General features: G+C 34.1%; 1 pseudogene; it reads right to left on the bottom strand.

The window, feature by feature from the left end:
- Positions 1–7837: 7837 nt before the first annotated feature.
- Positions 7838–8060, bottom strand: LOC145298105 (U2 spliceosomal RNA; annotated as a pseudogene).
- Between the last annotated feature and the right edge of the window lie 10496 nt (positions 8061–18556).

Below are 18556 nucleotides of genomic sequence, written 5' to 3' on the forward strand. Positions count from 1 at the left end.
ATCCAGAGGAGCTAAGATCCTGTTAGCTGCGGCATGCATGCCCCCCCCCGGCGTGTGACGTATGCTCTGGTGTCCATCAACCTAAGCCTCAGTCATGGATCGAATGGTATTGGGGTGGAGACGGCTTTTGGTGAATGATCGCTCTTCTACGAAGAGCAAATCTTTGACTTAAAGAACATAAATCGGAAGACCAGTACCCGCATTAAGCTGGTTTGCAGTTTGAATCGTGTCTGGCTATCTTGCTCTTGCTTGTTGCTTGATTTCATCATTTTGAACCAAGAGAGATAGAATTAACTGTCGTACAAAGCTTAAACTCTGAAATAACATCTTTGTACAAATACTCCTTCAGACAATAATACTTGTCTACACAACAAAAAAAGTCCTCTGGCGATGGAAAAGTTGTGACGCGTCTAGGCCAATCAGGCTGAAAGCATATGGTAACGGATTTGCACACAGGCGAGGAAAAGGCCGATCATTACATAGCTTTTCGAAATAATACTTAGGCAGTTGTGTGCCCGATGAGGCTTTTTTCTGACTGACCAGCCTTTCAGGAGAGTATTGATCACCCACGAATTTGGGAGAGGACAAGAAAATGCGTCCTAAACAGAGCTGTCTTCGACCTGCTGGTTAGCAACCTGCGGCTGATTGCTGTCCATATTAGCAGTAACAGGCACAGAAAGTATTATGCGAAACGACAGTCACTACATCTCTGCTGCTGGAATGTGCAAACATTTACTGACAATGAAAAAAAGTCTAGAACGGAGTACTGAAATTTTGCCAAGGAATTGCAAAAAATGCAATGTAGACTTTGCTGCACTGAGACACATTTCGCAGGTGAGAATCAACTGTTGGAGCCTGAGTAAGGCTACACCATCTTATAGTCTGGTAGATCTGAAAGGTAGAGGCGTGAGGCCGATGTGGGCTTTGAAGTTAAGAACTTCTTAATTGATAAGATCGAGCAGCCGGTTAGCATGAATGACCGTGCAATGCGATTGAGAATTCTCCTTACTGCTGGTCGTTGCATAAATGTTCGTTCTGTCTATACACCAACTCTTACTTCGCCTTAAGGCGATATTACTTTTTTATATCATACGCTTAGGTCTGCTACCACCAGTTTGTCAGGTTCTGGGGATTTGATGATTTTTTGTTACTTCTATGCATGGGTGGCTCAACCAATGAGATGTATTATCGGCTAGATCCATATGGTATTGACAACGTCAATTCAAATGATCTGCAATGAACTAAATCGTTATCACCAACACTTATTTTCACCAGAAAAACAAGGAGACCTGATTCCATCTCGAGTCTAAACATGGCATTTGCTTGATTACATTCTGTGTAGACAGGTGTGATCTTGAATTCTTTTTGCAAAATCAGACCGATGCGTGGTGCCGACTGCAGTACTGACCATTTAATGGTCAGCGCTAAACTCATAATTTCATTTCGCAAGAAAAGATGTTTAAACGGAGTTGAAGTTCCTAAGCGTATTGATGTCTCCAAATTGAAGGATCCAGTGGCATGAAATTCCTTGGAATCTGCTTTTAACTATGTGGATTTTTCATATTGTGATTGGGAGACAGTAAAAGATACACTATATCAAAAATGTGTTGAAGCTCTTGGATTGAAGGTTTCCAAACATCGAGATTGGTTTCTTGATACCTCCAATCTAATTAACTTTTAAATTGATAGAATGAAGAAAGCTCATTTGAAACTTCTTAACTTTTCAACTTCTGAACAGGCCAGCTCTCGTTGCCCACTTCTCTTTTGTACATAGTGAGGTTCAGTGTTGTATGTGCCAAATAAAAAACAAACAAATCGTGGTCTGACCTCTCCAGAGATATATAAACTGCCTACGATCATATAGATGTCAAGACATGTTTACGCTTTGATTCGTCAGGCCTATGGTCTTAAATGCTCTTCAACTACATCACTCTTGAGGAAGGATGGGAGAACCTTGTTGAAAACCTCAGATAGAATTTTGCATCGATGGCAAGAACACGTGCGTGATGTATTTTACAACCCATCCAATGTTTATGTTGCTTCAATAGAAAGTATCCGCCAGTGTTCGTGTCGTCCGGAATATGATGCTGAACCAATTCTCGTGGAAACAATTGGCTGCGTAAAACAGATAAACTTGAATAAGGCTCCTAGGCTGGATTAGCAGCTGAAACATGTCTGGAAAGTAGTTTAACCTCCGAAGATTCCAAGCCAAAATATTTGTTAGTAATGGGGTTATTAGGGAGCTTTTGTATGCTGCTAATGCTGACCTGGGGACACACGTCCCAGTAGATTTGAAATTGGTGATAGATCCCCTCACAAATCCTTGTAGCTGTTACGGATTTGAGTCTGTCTTGAGATATAAAGATGAATGGGAAAATATGGACGGTTAATAATCGATATAGAGAGATTAGAAGACTAGAAAGAATAGTTTTCGTGTGTGATGTTCGCCCTTAATCTTAAACATATTAGTGTGTATCGGTTTAATGAATGTGGATTTGCCATATCTATGCTAAATGGGGATAGTCATATGGAATACTTTTCCGAAGTGGTGCTGACGAAGATGGCGTAGTACTAAAATTAGCTAATATTATATTTTCTGGAGATTTAAGTAAAAATGTGTATTTTTGTGGGATCAGTATATGAAGTCATAAAGAACCAACGAGGGAGGAGTATGTAACTGATTAAGTTTACGAATACTTTATAATGACTAAAATTCATTTATGGTCCTGAATATGACCTTAAACTATATCTGATGGTGAGGCCTCAGCTTGCGGGCTTTGGGGAGTGTGGAGCCAACCTTTAATTGCCATTGCTCCCAGGTCCACTCTGACCCGGAGTGGTAGTATCTGTAAGGATCCCAACTATGGGTTAAATAGAAACCGACTTAAAAAAACAACAAATATACTCTACTAAAAAATTGTTCTTCAATTCGGCATAAAATAACCTGAAAAGTGTTGATATGCCGTAAAACAAAAACAACCAACCAACCTTTTAGCATATATATGTCAAATGAACATTTCCCTAATGATTAAACCTATACACACTATTATGCTTCAGATTAAGGCGGCCATCACGCACACTTACGAATACTATTCTTCCCAGTCTTCTGTTACCTCTATGCTGATCTTTCCCCATTCATTTCTATATCCCAACACAGGCTCAAATCCGCACTATATTGGATCTTATTTGCATTCAACCGAATCTTATTTTAACTACAATGGATTGAAACTTCTAATATTAACTCCCTCTGACAAATAAGACCTACTATTTTCATTGCATACTTAGCTTTTTTATAAGCTGTACAGTTTAGCAACTAGATGACCAAAATATGCTCGTGACTGTGTAGCAAATATTGCTATTTATGTAAACACAAATAAAGTGCTTATATAATATGATAAGTAACCTTAAACAATTAAATGTTTATTTATTTTTAAAAAGCTTGTATCACCGAGAACATAATTTTTACTATTTCAAACCAAGCGCACCAAATGTAATCCTCTGGACATTAAAATGAACACACGGATTTTTACTACTACATATTTCCTGTTAATTAAAACATGGCATAGAAAAAATATTTTGGAAGAAGGCGTATTGCGTTGAAATTATAAATTATCTTAAACAAATAGAATTTTTTTTACAAAATCTTCGGGTTGTAATTAGGCTTCAAGCGTACACATTTACTTTATTTTAAAATTTAAACAACGCTTATGCCACGTTGAACACAACATTAACCATATATACTTACATATATATATATATATATATATATATATATATATATATATATATATTAGTCCTCGCGCGAAAGAGCAGGACACAAAATGTTTTAAATAATAATAATAATAATAGAATAACAATAACAAAGACTTTGGCTGGCGAGGACTACTATTGAGCGTAACTAGTTATATAGTCCTTTTGAAATTTTTATCTCTATTTTTCACGTTATCTACTGAATATTTTTAACGAAACCTATATTAAATATGTTCCTTATTAAATTGTAAAAAATTTCTATTCTGAAAGAAGTTTAAAAAGATTAATCTAAAAAAGTTATTTTAAAGTTTTTGTTAAAAAATTCAGATTTTCTCATTATTCAGACATGTATGACAAAGAGGGAGTTGCAAAAAATAGTTGGGGTGTGAGGAGAAATAAAAACTGAAATAGAGAGTAGGAGAGTTTTTATAACCACATTCATTTTTTAAAAAATCCAAATTGATAAATTAAATAAAATATAATCTTGAAAAGATACGATACAAGTTAGAAAAGCATTTCATCCAAGGCATGAAAATTATTAAACAAGATGTGTTTTTACTATAGGCTTTAAAAATTAAAGTACGAGATTCAATTTGAAATTTATTTATCTTCAAAGTGCACTTTTATAAATTTTACAAAGTAAGGTATTAAATTTTTATATCTTACTTTGTAAAATTTATAAAAATGCACTTATAAGAAAAATAAATTTCAAATTGAATCCCGTACCTTTATTTTTAAAGCCTATAGGAAAAACATTTTGTTTAACAATTTTCATGCCTTGGATTAAATTCGTTTCTAACTTGTATATATATATATATATATATATATATATATATATATATATATATATATATATATATATATATACTGCGTATAAAATTATTATTAATATTTACTTGAAGAAACGAGTGAATACAAATCCCTGAGACGTTGAGAAAGTGCTTACAATATGTTCAGCTACTCCACTCAGAAAATAAAAGTATTTAAAGCAGTATTAGCGAAACTATGGCAGAAGATAGGAATATCTGTTGTTTTCAGTGTGTCAAGTTATTAACGAGGTTGAGAAAAAAACACAATATACTCATAACCTGTTCATTGAAATAATTTTCAAACATTAAATGAACTAGGGAAAATGCTTAGAACACAATAACTACATAGAAATTTCTATGTTGACAGAATTAGTAGGATATATGCGATCCTTTTTATGAGTGACTTGTAAAAGGCATTGGTCCACAGAATTAGTCAAATTTGAAATTTCGTCAACAGTTATTCCTTGCAATATCTCTTGGAGAACATCCCACAACTCATTTTTGCTCTTAAATTGGCGTCCACTTCCATAGTGACGTCGCTTCACGACGCTCAAAAAGTTCTCAATTGTGTTAAAATCTGGTGAATTCGCAGGCCACTCCATCTTCCGTAACCCAGAAACCCCCAGTTGTTGCAAATACTCTTTGCTTTGTTTGCTGTATGCGAGGGAGCATTATCCTGCATAAAATAATGGTTCTTCTGAACGTCAACCTTTGCTTCTTCAGCCATGGTTCAAAGTGCTTCTGCAGAAAAGCTATGTAAGCATTTGACGTCATTTTTACGCCTTCTGGGACTCTCCATGAGCTAACTAAAGTACCTCCAATAATCCAAGCCCAAATCCTTACCGTACTACCATCTTGTTGGCGCCTTAAATGCTGATGAAGATGTCGGCCATCTAGGACATCCTTTGCTCCAGCCATCAGGTTCAATCATGATCATCTAGGCCATCAAGAGTAACACGCTCTTCATCCGCGATTACCTTTATCAGCTGTCTTACGTATCTTTGTAGGGTCCTTGACAAAGTTCTTTACAGTTTGAAGTATCTTCCTATCATTTTCGATATTTCGAGGGTACTTTTACCTTTTGCTAGTTCTTCTGTAATAGTACGCTTCCCAGAACTTTTCAAACCAACTTTACGGTCCATATTATTGACGATACAAACTGCCTTGCTAATAATTTGACACACCTCAAATACCATGGATTAAGCAATTACGATGGCAAGTTGTTTACATTGCGCGGAACAGTACAAAAATTTACCAGCATTACCAACGTTTCCTAATCTTTTGATACGAAACTACGGGCAAGTTTCTGAAACTGGTAAAAAAATATTATCTCGTTAATAATTTGGCACGCAGTGCGTGTATATATATATATATATATATATATATATATATATATATATATATATATATATATATATATATATTGTAAGTTATAAAATATATATGGCGATTAAGCTACACTGAATATTCCGCTTTCATCCACTCAAGGACTCTTCAGCCTGAAGAGTCATAGAGTGGATGAAACGTGAAATATTCAGTGTAGCTTAATCGCCATATATATTTCATAACTTACTAACTAGCTCTACCTACGTATTGAGCACTTTTGAAGTGTACTTAAAGTTTACGCATAAATTTGTACTTTCGTATATTGATTTTATGTGAGTAAATTAAGTAGTCATATATATATATATGTGTGTGTGTGTGTGTGTGTGTGTGTGTGTGTGTGTGCGTGTGCAAGAAGAATCTCCTTAAAGATGAACAAATTATTATGAATGTTGGAATATGGTCTCTAATTATATCCCGGCTAACGTTGCGTCATAGTAATAGTATATTATTTATGGGAAACAGGTTTAAAGGCTAAATAACAGCCGGAATGTAAGCGCATAAAAATGCCCAAGGGGAATAATCAAATAGACAAACTAAAAAGAACAAACATAATTAACACAAAGTGCAGTAAGTTGAAATAAACATTCAAATCGGCAAGTTCATGTGTTAATTTATTTTGCTCTTGATTATGTATGTGCTCATATACTTTATTTTATATCTATTCGAGCGAATACATTTTGCATACTCTCTCCAGAGAATTGCTGCACATGATTGAGCACATAACTTCTTATCACGTTCTGTTTCATTCGTTTTGTAATATTCTTTTCAACATGCATATTTTACAGAGCCGTTGACGCTAACATAGCAGCAGTCATGTGCAAATAAGCCGGTTATTAGATGTCACGTAACAGCGTAGATAAAAAAAGGGCACACGTGTCCAGAGTAGCGCGCGTTCGAGACGTGTTAGAAGAAGCAAGCGATTCGAGGAGTGTTCGAGTCGTAGTCGTTGTTCGGAGAAGCAAATGTTTGAGACACGTGAGTGACGTCCAAGAGGAGACGGAAGGTCACACGCGGCCGAAGACGGAGAAATGAACTGTTTAAATATGTAGAAAAAAATATGTGGTTGGAAATACAAGATATAAAAGATTTCGTCAATAAAGACATTGATTCGAGTTTTTCGTTTCTTTTGTTTTATTGCCACATGTTGGGCCCGGGGCACATCGTTACACGTAGCATTTCAAACAATCGGTATATTTTATGAATATGGTAAATAGTGTCAAACAATCTATACTTGACTGAATGCTGATGATTTACTTGTTACTCTTAACAAATTCCACCCTTCACATCTGCGATTTTAGAGAAGCTATTAGATGTCAATGAAATAAGTTTATCTTAGTTTTACCTAAGCTTTTACATTATAAACCCTAAACAACTTTGTTCACATCGCCCTTATTTAAATCTTCCGTTCTTTGTTGTATAGTTTCAAACGCATTTAACGTTTCTCTTTACTTTTAAATGTAAAATTTTCAAGATAGAATGAACACTAAACTCTTTTCTTTGTTCCAATACTATACTATTTTCTCTCATAACTCAGTTTAAAGACAACTCATTCTAGACAGCGGCCAATTTTAGTTTCGTTTTAAAATTTGTCCGGTCTTTCAAAACATAAAAAAATAATTGACGTTAAAATACAGATCTATTCTTACTCATTCTTTCAGTTGTCAGTTAGATTGTCGAAATTTCAATAAATTTAAGTCACGGTTAAACAAGGCCGATAGTCATTAGTCGTGTGCTCTCGTGTAATGAATGAATGCGTGAATGTAGGATTGACATGAAATTCTTGAAGATAAACTAAAATGACCGAAAAATGGGCTGAAATGACTTAAATAAATAAAAATTAAATGACTTAGAATGACTTTAATGAACTTAAGGATGAATTGAATGACCTTTAGAATGACTTGAATGCTTAAAAAATTACTGGAATCCTTCAAAAACGACTTTAATGATCTGGAGAATGATCTGAATGGCTTTGAGACTAACTGGTTGTAAAGTGGGTGATCATTTTACATTAAATGCATACAGAAAAGTGATCCCCCACTTTATATCACAATAAGTACAGCATGTAGTAAGAACAGATACTACACTTTGATGTTGGCCAAAAGGCCAAGAAAAGCTTAAAAAGCTAAGAACAGCATCTATTAACAACAGACCTTTGATCTGAACCAAAAAGGCCAAGCAAAAAAGTGTTACGGACAGACCGACAGACGGACCGACCGACCGACGGAGTGATTTATAGAGTTGCTTGCACGCGACTAAAAACACTTTGTTCGTATTGTTTTAAATTATCTATAACTGTTAATATTATTTTGATTTTTATTAACAAAAAATTAGACCAGTCTGCGTATGGAAAGGTTAACAACACACATCTTTTTATTACTGGAAATAAATTTAGACAAATAAAGTTTACTACACTTCTATTTTCATTTCTAAATGAAAACACAACCTGCCTCATTCTCGAATAAGCTCATTTCTCATAAGCGGTAAAAAATGTTAGGTTTTAACATATTTTTCCGTTTTCTTTTTTAATATTCTACTATTGTTTCTTTTACTTAAAATAAGTATTTTAGATTCTCTCAGGTGAACAGTCAAAAACAGGAACAGTAAGTGTCTGACATCATCAACTATTATAAGTACGTCTCCTTGAAATTACAGTGAATTAATCGGTGAAGTTGTGCTGTTGATATAATCTCTTTTAACATTTTCCTATCCACATACGTTGCGTTTACTGTTTTTTGGTTTGCCTTTAACGATGAAATGTGTTTCTTTTTAAAATGTGTTACATATTGTTATGTTCTTATCCATCTAATTCACAGGAGGGTGTTAAAGTTTTGTGATTCAATGTTCTGCAAATGTAATAGATAACCTCTTAGAAAAACCTAGAGTAAAATTTATCTCTCTTATGAAGTTTTACTAGTTTACGTTCATTTTTTAATAAGCACGATGTTTAATCAAACCTGATGGTGGAATGAACTGATTAATTGATGGTGGTGATATTCCAAGGCTTTTGGGTGCATATTGGAGTTAAGCAACGATGAACCTGGCTAGTACAAGATGCGTGACAATTTGGGAATACAGAGCGATGTATGTATAGAGCCAGGACGCGTTTAAAAACAACAGGAAGAGATGCATCCTCAGTTTAGAAAAAGGAAAAAAAAATTCTGATCAAAATGAATTCTGTCTACTCGGTCTTGTAGCGATGATTTGCACCGACTGAGGTTAGCAGTAGTTCCAAGAGTATAGATTGTGCTATACAAAGACTTAACTAGTAGATATAAATCATTTTTGTGGATGTTGGACAAATAAGCTGCCTGAACTTCATACGCAGGAATTCTCAGAAAAGTCTCTCTCTCTCTCTCTCTCTCTCTCTCTCTCTATATATATATATATATATATATATATATATATATATATATATATATATATATATATATATACAGTATCGGCCATAATATAAGGAACGGAAAAAAAATTACAATTATTCATGTATATTTCAAAAATTAGATCATGGATTTTTCTGAAATACTCAGAATAAACAAATAGAACCACTGTGTATAAACTAGTACAAAAAAAATAAAAATAAAATTGCGATTCAATATTGAGAAATATTTTAGTTTTAAATTATATCTGTGGATTTATTCTGGCCAAAAGTTAAGGAACGAAATAGAAACTTTGTTTTTTTTTAATGCAAATGTTTAAAAAAATAAACTCATTCAATATTTAGCGAACATCCCTTTATTCTTTATGACCTCACTGCATCTTCGACCACAAGACTGGATTAGTTTCTTGCAAAATTCAGGATTTATCTTTTCCCACTCTTCCTTCAATAAATCCCACAAATGATTTCTATTTTTGGGATTCCTCGTCTGTGCTCTTTCTGCAATCATTTTCCAATAATTTTCCATCGGATTCAGATCCGTACTCTGCGCTGGCCAGTCCATTACTCCTATTTCTTCTTCCTCGAGGTAACTTATCACTTTTTTAGCTTTATGGCAAGGGGCGTTATCTTGCATAAAAATGCTTGGCTGATTAGGTGAAAGGCGTAAGCTCTCAATGACATGTTGTCGAAGGAGCTTCTTATAAGTCTCCGCATTAACCCTACCATAGATTCGAACTAGAGGGCCAACTCCTTCCGAGGATATCATATCCCACACCATTACACTCCCCCCTCCGAATTTAAGTGTCTTTTTAACACATTTGGAGGATAATCGTTCACCTGCTTTACGCCGTACATGCTTCTTTCCATCAGATCCAAACAAATTTAACTTGAATTCATCGCTGAAGTGAACCTTAGCCCATTGTTCATCAGTCCAGACGACATGCTTCTGGGCAAACTTCAAACGGCTATTTTTGTTCTTCTTGGAGATCAAGGGTTTAGATACTGGTATCCTGCCATGCAATCCGGCAGCTGCTAACCGTCGAGACACAGTTTTTCTAGATATATTTTCCCAGTCTGTTCAATCACGAGAAATTGATGTTGCGGATTTGAATCGGTCACTAAGAGCCTGCCTTACCATAATCCTATCTTCTCTTTGAGACGTTTTAGGGGGTCTGCTGGGCTTAGGGGATGCTTCTAATGTATTTTTTATTCTTATATCGAGCTATCACACGATTAACAGCACTCTTTGATCTTCAAACGATATTAGAAATTGTTGAAATTTATTTCTTTTCTTTGTAATTGTCTAAAATTATTTATTTATTTTTTTTTTTTTTGGAGAGACAGAGTTTTGCGAGTCGGTGACGCCATTTTCTTTGTTGTGCTTATCAGGAGTTCCAATATTAAAAACTAGCTATTTTTATGTAAAGTTTAGTCTCTTAAAAATAAATTTTCTATTTCGTTCCTTAACTTTTGGCCAGGATAAATCCACAGATATAATTTTAAACTAAAATATTTCTCAATATTGAATCGTAATTTTTTTTGGGTACTAGTTTATACACATTGGTTCTATTTGTTTATTCTGAGTATTTCAGAAAAATCCATGCACTAATTTTTTAAATATACATGAATAATTGTATTTTTTCCGTTCCTTATATTATGGCCGATACTGTATATATATAATAATCCAGAGGGTACTGATTGACGTTATGATTACAATGGACAATAGCAAACATACAGGTGGATTAAAACAATAGAGAAGAATGATGATTGGATTGCAGCTTACGATGAGGAATGAAAATGTCAATTCCAATAAGAAGCTAGTCAGTAACCTTTGCAGTATAATTTGGAAACATACTAAACAGGACTCCATAGAACGCCACATGGGAAGCTGTGGGGTCAACTCCATTCAGCTCTACGTTAAATGTTTTCATATTGAAAGTAACAATCAATTCTGATGAACTAACAGAGAAATCAATCTCATTATCAACAATATCTTGATAAGAAGAAGTCAACAGAGAAGAAAAGAAAGAAGAACAAGATTCAAGAACAGAAGTAAAAAAAAATGGTCACGTACGGGTGGTTGATTATTGGTCATAATAAGGAAAACTTGTAGGGAAGGTGAGGATTTTAGACAACTTATGAGTCAGAGAAAAGATAAAAAGAAGATTTCACCAGCAAGAATATGTGATTAGAGTGATGGAATTAAACAGAAGGATGAGCATTACACCCATTAAATATAATGATTCAGCTTGGTGGATGAAGTTGAAATGCTTTATCAATACTGCTGGTTATAGCATCAATAACCGATCAGTCATTGTCAGAGGGTTAATCATACAAAAAGAATAAATAGAAAGTAGAATGTAGGAAAGACAATTAAAGACAAATAAAATGATACCCGTTAGACCCAAGACTGGAGAAACGGAAAATGGGGAAATTCTTGGGAATATAAACGGCAAACGTATATAAATGCAAAAAGTAGCGGACTAGAGGTCAAAAACAATCCACATAAAAATCTTTGTTGTTAGCGGAAGAATCTGGATTAGACTCACAAAAAGTAACACTAGGAAGAGATTTGAAAAAAAAAAACAAAACAAGTGAAGCATGCATGGTCCCCCGTGAGTTCACAGTGAATGAGGCATAAAAATGACTAAATTCAGTATTTGACATCCTCCCATTTATCCCAAAGTCCTCAGGCCACATCAAATCCTGGTGGAAATGAATAAACTGTGCAGTTGTTGGCCTTAGCATATGTAAATTTGAGTTCTGCGCCATGCAAAAAAAAAAAAAAAAAGAAATGAGAAAGTCCATCATTTGTCCCCCTCCCAATTTAGCTCCAAAAGTCCCTAAGGCCTTTACATATTAAAATTTGAGTTCAGCACCATGCAAAACTCCTAAATAGACATACACAGAACATTTTGGCTAATTACGGTAAAATAGTCCCAAAAATGGAGTGTTTTTATTAGCCTTAAAAGGGTCCCTGTGACACACCCGCAAGTTATCGCGAAGTATAAACAACAAAATTATACAGAAATAAGTTAGTTACAACTTTTCAAAATTTTTTATAAAAATTCAAGACATCAATTTCTTTACTAGACACAAAAGTGTCAATTATAGCTATTTTAATCCGAAAGGCTAGAGGGGGAATCAGAGTTTTCCGGAAAATCCGTTCTGTTACATTTTTACTCATATCATGTTTAATGTTTGTGCAAAATTTAAAAAATTCCAAGGGGTAGTTATTGAAAAAGTACGTACAGGCGAACGGACGTGGGTGAATTTACAGGTCCACTCTCCTTTTTTCGAGGGACTAATAAAATGATACCCATTAGATTCAAGACTGGAGAAGCGAGGAATGGGGAAATATTTTGAGAATATAAACAGCAAAGGAATATAAATTCATAATGGAGAGAACAAGTATACAAACCAATTCACATATAAATCTTTTTTATCAACAGAATAATCTAGATTAGACACATAAAACTAACAATATGAAGAGATTTGCAAAAAAAAAAAAAAAGCAAAAACACTGAACATCAAGAAAGTTTCTGCTGGTACCTTATGTTAATGTGCGAAATAATAAGGCGATTGGTAGGAGGTGTAACAATGAAACGAGAGAAAGAAGGCAATATCGTTTCCAGACAAACTAAACTGGGAATAAAACCTACCATCAACATTCAACCCCTTGGATCTCAGACAGGATGGATAAAAAAAAATCTTCCACGGCTCTAATAAAAAATAAAACAGAAGGGGTTACTACGCTTACCGACAAAAAGTCTACTCCTTAAATGGTTATGTGATTGATTGCCTATAATTCCGAAATATTCACCAACCTGGTGCATACATGATGATTTCAAGGTCTTGTCAGACGAGTGCCACTCCCTCAGACATTTAAAATCCATGAGCCCAAATGCCTGAGGGAGTATCTATACAAATATGATGTTACAGAGTCGTAGCTTTGTACGACAACTAAGTCTCTCTCTCGGTTCAAAATGTTGAGATCCAGCAACAAGCAATAGCAAGATAGCCAGCAACAAATTAAACTGCAGACCAGCTTAATGCGGGTACTGATCTTCCGCTTTATGGTTTTTTAAATCAGAGATTTGCTTCTCATAGAAAGGTTTCCTTCACCACGGCTTACGGGAACCCTCTCTACCCCAATACACATATACACACACACAAATATACACGGTGCTAGTTGGCCGTTGACCCAGAAAAAGAGTTCATTCGCCCTTTGGAAGGTTTTGTTTTTAATCCTTCAGGGAGACTAGCAACCCTCCTCACCAAACAAGTCTGGTGGGGGAACCAGTTTAGTCGCCGGTGACCCGACCATGAGGCAGGTAGTACTGGGTTACATGGTACCAGTAGCATATGACATGGCCTGACATAATACATACATACATACATACATAATGTTTGCAACGTCTTATCAGACGAGTGCCACTCCCTCCGTCACCGAAAGTCTATGTGCCTGAAGATGACTTTTCAGTCCTTCCAGCAACTTTCACACCCTTAAGCAGACATGTCACTGAAAATGGTCATTGGCTACATACATATATATCCATACACACATACACGCATATATACGCATACATACACATACACATATACACATACATATATATATATATACATACATACATATATACATATATATACAGACATTCCTATACATACATATATACATATACACATATATACTTATATGCACATGCATACATATGCATATATATACATATATGCACATGCGTACATATACATAACACCCATATTTACATACATACATACATACATACATTAAATGAGCTTCAATCTATGGTCCCCCCTCGCCAAACTTTCACAAGAAACACTCGTCTAGCTGTAAACACTATCAATAATTCCCCCCACTCTTTATATGTGCCTAAACCTAAACGTAGATTCCATGAACAAAGCTTCTTTCTTAGAACTGCACGCCTGTGGAATTGTCTTCCGTTTTCCTGCTTTCCGGCTGACTACAATATGGTTGTCTTCAAGTCTAACGTAAATGAGTTCTTGATGAGCCGTTCCATATAAGTTATCAAATTTACCAAATTTTCATTACTAATGATTACTATATTGTCCATTTTCTACTGTACACTCTTTAACCCTTATCCTTGAGTGGCCTCTTGGCCTTGATAATGTGGTGATGCCTATGTAAAAAAAAAAATACATACATACATACATACAGATACGAGAGGCGTTCCAAAGTTAATTCCACTTATTTTCATTCCACCCGAATGAATCAGAGTGAATTGAAAATTCCATTGTTATGATGACTAAACTTATGCATTCATGAAAGTTTCATTTATCTGTTGCAGATATGGATGGTGTAAAGCTGGAGGACCGCAACCTCGGTCATGCACGCGCATCAGTGAATTACTGGCAAAATAACATTTACAATAGTGGCGAATATGTAGACCAATAAATTCTGGAACACAAAATGTCGCCTGTTTTAATGGTACTACTCCTATCTATCCTCGTAGCTTTTCAACGTTTTGATTCAATAAAAATCGGAAGCTTCACTTTTGGGACGACTCTTGTATAATAATACGCGCTCCTAACCCCCATGAACAGCCATTGGGAATGGCCGTGACTACAGAAGCAAAATAAATCCCGGAGCATAAAAGGTCTCTAGTTTTAGTGGTACTACTCCGGTCATCGTAGTTCTTCAAGTTTTCGAGTAAAAAATAGGAAGTTTTACATGTGGAACGACCCTCCTATATAGTTCTTAAAATTCTTTTATACATACCTATATTGTTTGTTACGTATGTGCAGATATGTTGCAGCAGCAATCTGGTTCGATATTCCCCTCTCTTAGTCTTTTGTAACAAGCGGATTTCGAACAGGAACTAACTCACACACACATACACATACATACATGTATATATATATATATATATATATATATATATATATATATATATATATACATGTATGTATATATATATATAATTACTTCATTTAATCACATAAATTAATATACGAATACATTATTTTATGCGTAAATATTTCAGTATTTACTTCAATAGTGCTCAATACATAGGTAGAGCTAGGTAGTAAGTTATGAAAATATATATGGCAATTAAGCTACACAGAATATACTGCGTATATATAGACACGCGATAACCACAACTTTTCGCATAAGCCTGACGAATTTTCACGTAAATAAAACGAGGAATATTCTGTTTAGCTTAATTGCCATATATGTTTTCATGACTTACTATATATATATATATATATATATATATATATATATATATATATATATATATATATATATATACAGAGAGCGAGGGAAGAGAAAAATCCGATAATATTTGTATAAATAAAGGGAGGTATACCATAATATATCTTTACCTGTTATTGAGCACTATCTTATAAAACCATGTTTCATTGGATTACAATTTAGGAAATTATATATATATATATATATATATATATATATATATATATATATATATATATATATATATATATTCTAATTCATTATTGCAAAGAAAGAATTAAACGCTTTCTTTATCTCAACCTAATATAGTCATTATAGAATTGATGCTGTTTTGTTTAAATGTATTTTTTCATTCGACAGTTTTTACGTTTCATCGATGTATCTCCATCGTCTGTCTTCGATATTTCCCCAGTGTCACTATAGTGAAAATAAAAGATTAAAAACACACGATATATTTCACCACACATTTTTTTTTTAATAAAAGTCGGACTTGGTTTTATTCATTCCACCATTTTATTTATTTATTATTAATACAATTAATCTCTTTCTTATGTTTTCTTTTCATGTTTTTTTTTCGTTTATTTCATCTGTCTTTTTATACTTGACGATTGTTTTTTTATTAAATCTTTTTATCTATTTTGTTTTTATTGGTTCAATCCTCTATCTTTAGTTTACTTATTCTTTAATTCGTTTTTTTTTTGCGTTGCGTAGTGTATTTGTGAATTTTATATACACATACATTATTGTTTATCAAGGACTAAAAACCACTCGAGGATGAGGTTGTTTTGTTTTACGGCATATCAACAATTTTCGTTTTATGTTTTATGCCGATACAGTAATTCTGGAAATAAAGTTCTTTGTGCTAACAGTTGTATTTATTGTCTAATATTTAATCTTAATATTTTGTTTTATTGTTTTGTTTTACGGTATATCAATCCTTTCGAGTTCAAACATTTTCGGTAAATATTTTTAAGCTTCAAGATGTTTGTATATTCAAATATATTTACTAGTGTTTAGTTTTATTGTTTTGTAGAGAATTTTGGGGGGAGGGGTTATGGAAAATGTGATTAACATTTGTGAAAGAGAGGAAAAAAAAGATTCAATAGCATCAATGCTTATGCATTACAGTCTAGATTCCGATGCAATCAGACAACTTCGTTTGACAGCACTAGACAGGGGTAGATTATGTAAGTATAACACTATGGAATTATTGGAATCCATGAGTTTAAAAATATGATGTGAATACTTGAAAAAATTATCTCAACAAGTAACTGTTGGCATACAGTATATTTAAGTTAGCAGGTAAGAACTTCTGTAGTATTGTGCTCTTCCGATGTGCAGTTCTTGAAAGCATCCGCTATCGACCAAACGCTCCTTTGATTCTAAGTACTAATACGCCATAATCACGTTCTTGTTAACTCACCGAGCTTAAGCAACTTTGAACCTAGTCAATACCTGAGCAGCTATTATTTGGGAGTACTAAGTGTTATATCCAGGAGGAAAACAACGAAAACCAAACGTCGTTATCTCCACTAACTGGGATGTACATGCGACTATGATTCACTTGTGAATTTAATATTTAATTAACACTTCCTTTTTCGAAAGAAAACTTTTCAACCCACTATAATGAAAGTTCTATATAGTAGTGATAATCATACAGAAACTTGATGGAAAAATTTATCAGGAGATATAAGACCATAGATTGTAGCTCAATAAAGTAATTATTATGCAACTAAGAATAGAGTACAAAAGAAGTAACAACGTATCTTCGATTAAATAGAAATTAACTACTTGTCCACGGCCGCAAAATCGGTTATTCGATGGAGGTTAATATCCTTATACCCACAAACAAATTATTCATTATTATTTTTGCCGTTTTTATTTGCAAATAATAATTCGTTTTCAGCGTTATTTTAAAATTTGTAAAAGACTAGATATTTTACCCGTTAAAAATGGCCTAAAAGTATAAGCTTTGTGCTTAAAATGAGTGTTTATGTCTAACTTCTACAGTAATTGTAGCGTTTAATCGACTATGCATCAAATGTATACAGTAATAGTTAGTTTACTGGACCTTATGATAACAAAGGTCGATACAGAATTTCAACCAGATCGAAGTAGGACGTTCCGAGTAAACTTCAAGCATAAATGTTTAATTGTGGTGACTATTAACTCACAACTCTGCACCGAACATGTACTATAACACATATCCCACTAAATCTATAATACAAATCTCACCCGTTTGTTTAAATGTATGTATGTATGTATGTATGTATGTATGTATGTATGTATGTATGGCGTAAACTTTCGAAAGAGGCGACGGATTTTCACGAGATCGGTATCGTTTTGAAGAACTTGTCCAAAAATTGGCCCAAAATATTAATTCTATCACACTCAACTGTGTACTTTTTTATAAGGAGGGGTCACTTTTGTTCGCCGATATTTTGGAAAATCATACCCTCTTTTCGATTGTCTAGCCTTAATTTAAATATTCGCAACTGCCGGTTTGGCGATGGGCGCAACAGCAAAGATGCCACGTTTTTTTTCACATTCTTTTCCTCCTTCGCGGTACGGGTTCGAGCCTGCCTGCCTACTACCACTTTTTTTTGTTCAACACACATCTCCAAACATCCGGGCAACGCCTGGCACACAGGCTGGTTTTATCATAAAAACGAATTGATACAATTTTTTATCTAGATCAGACCAGTAATTTTCGAGAAAATTCAAACACACAGCCAACAGACCAAACAGAAAGAAAATATGTTTCAGTTGAGTCATCTTTTAAATTTCATCTAAATTTCTTTAAGATTTTTATTCTAAATTTATGAGCATTACATCAAATAATTTACGTCAATGTTTTATGTCAGAATATCTCGGTTTGAAACGTTTAACATGTATGTTTATATAGCGTTGCACTTTCCAATAAGCCATAATTTATCACTGACATTAAACAACTGAATTTATCATTAAAATATATAAATAATGAATACGAAAAGCGTA

The sequence above is a fragment of the Euprymna scolopes genome, chromosome 18, assembly GCF_053919585.1.
Source record: "Euprymna scolopes isolate OS-2025 chromosome 18, ASM5391958v1, whole genome shotgun sequence".
NCBI classification, from domain to species: Eukaryota; Metazoa; Mollusca; class Cephalopoda; order Sepiida; family Sepiolidae; genus Euprymna; species Euprymna scolopes.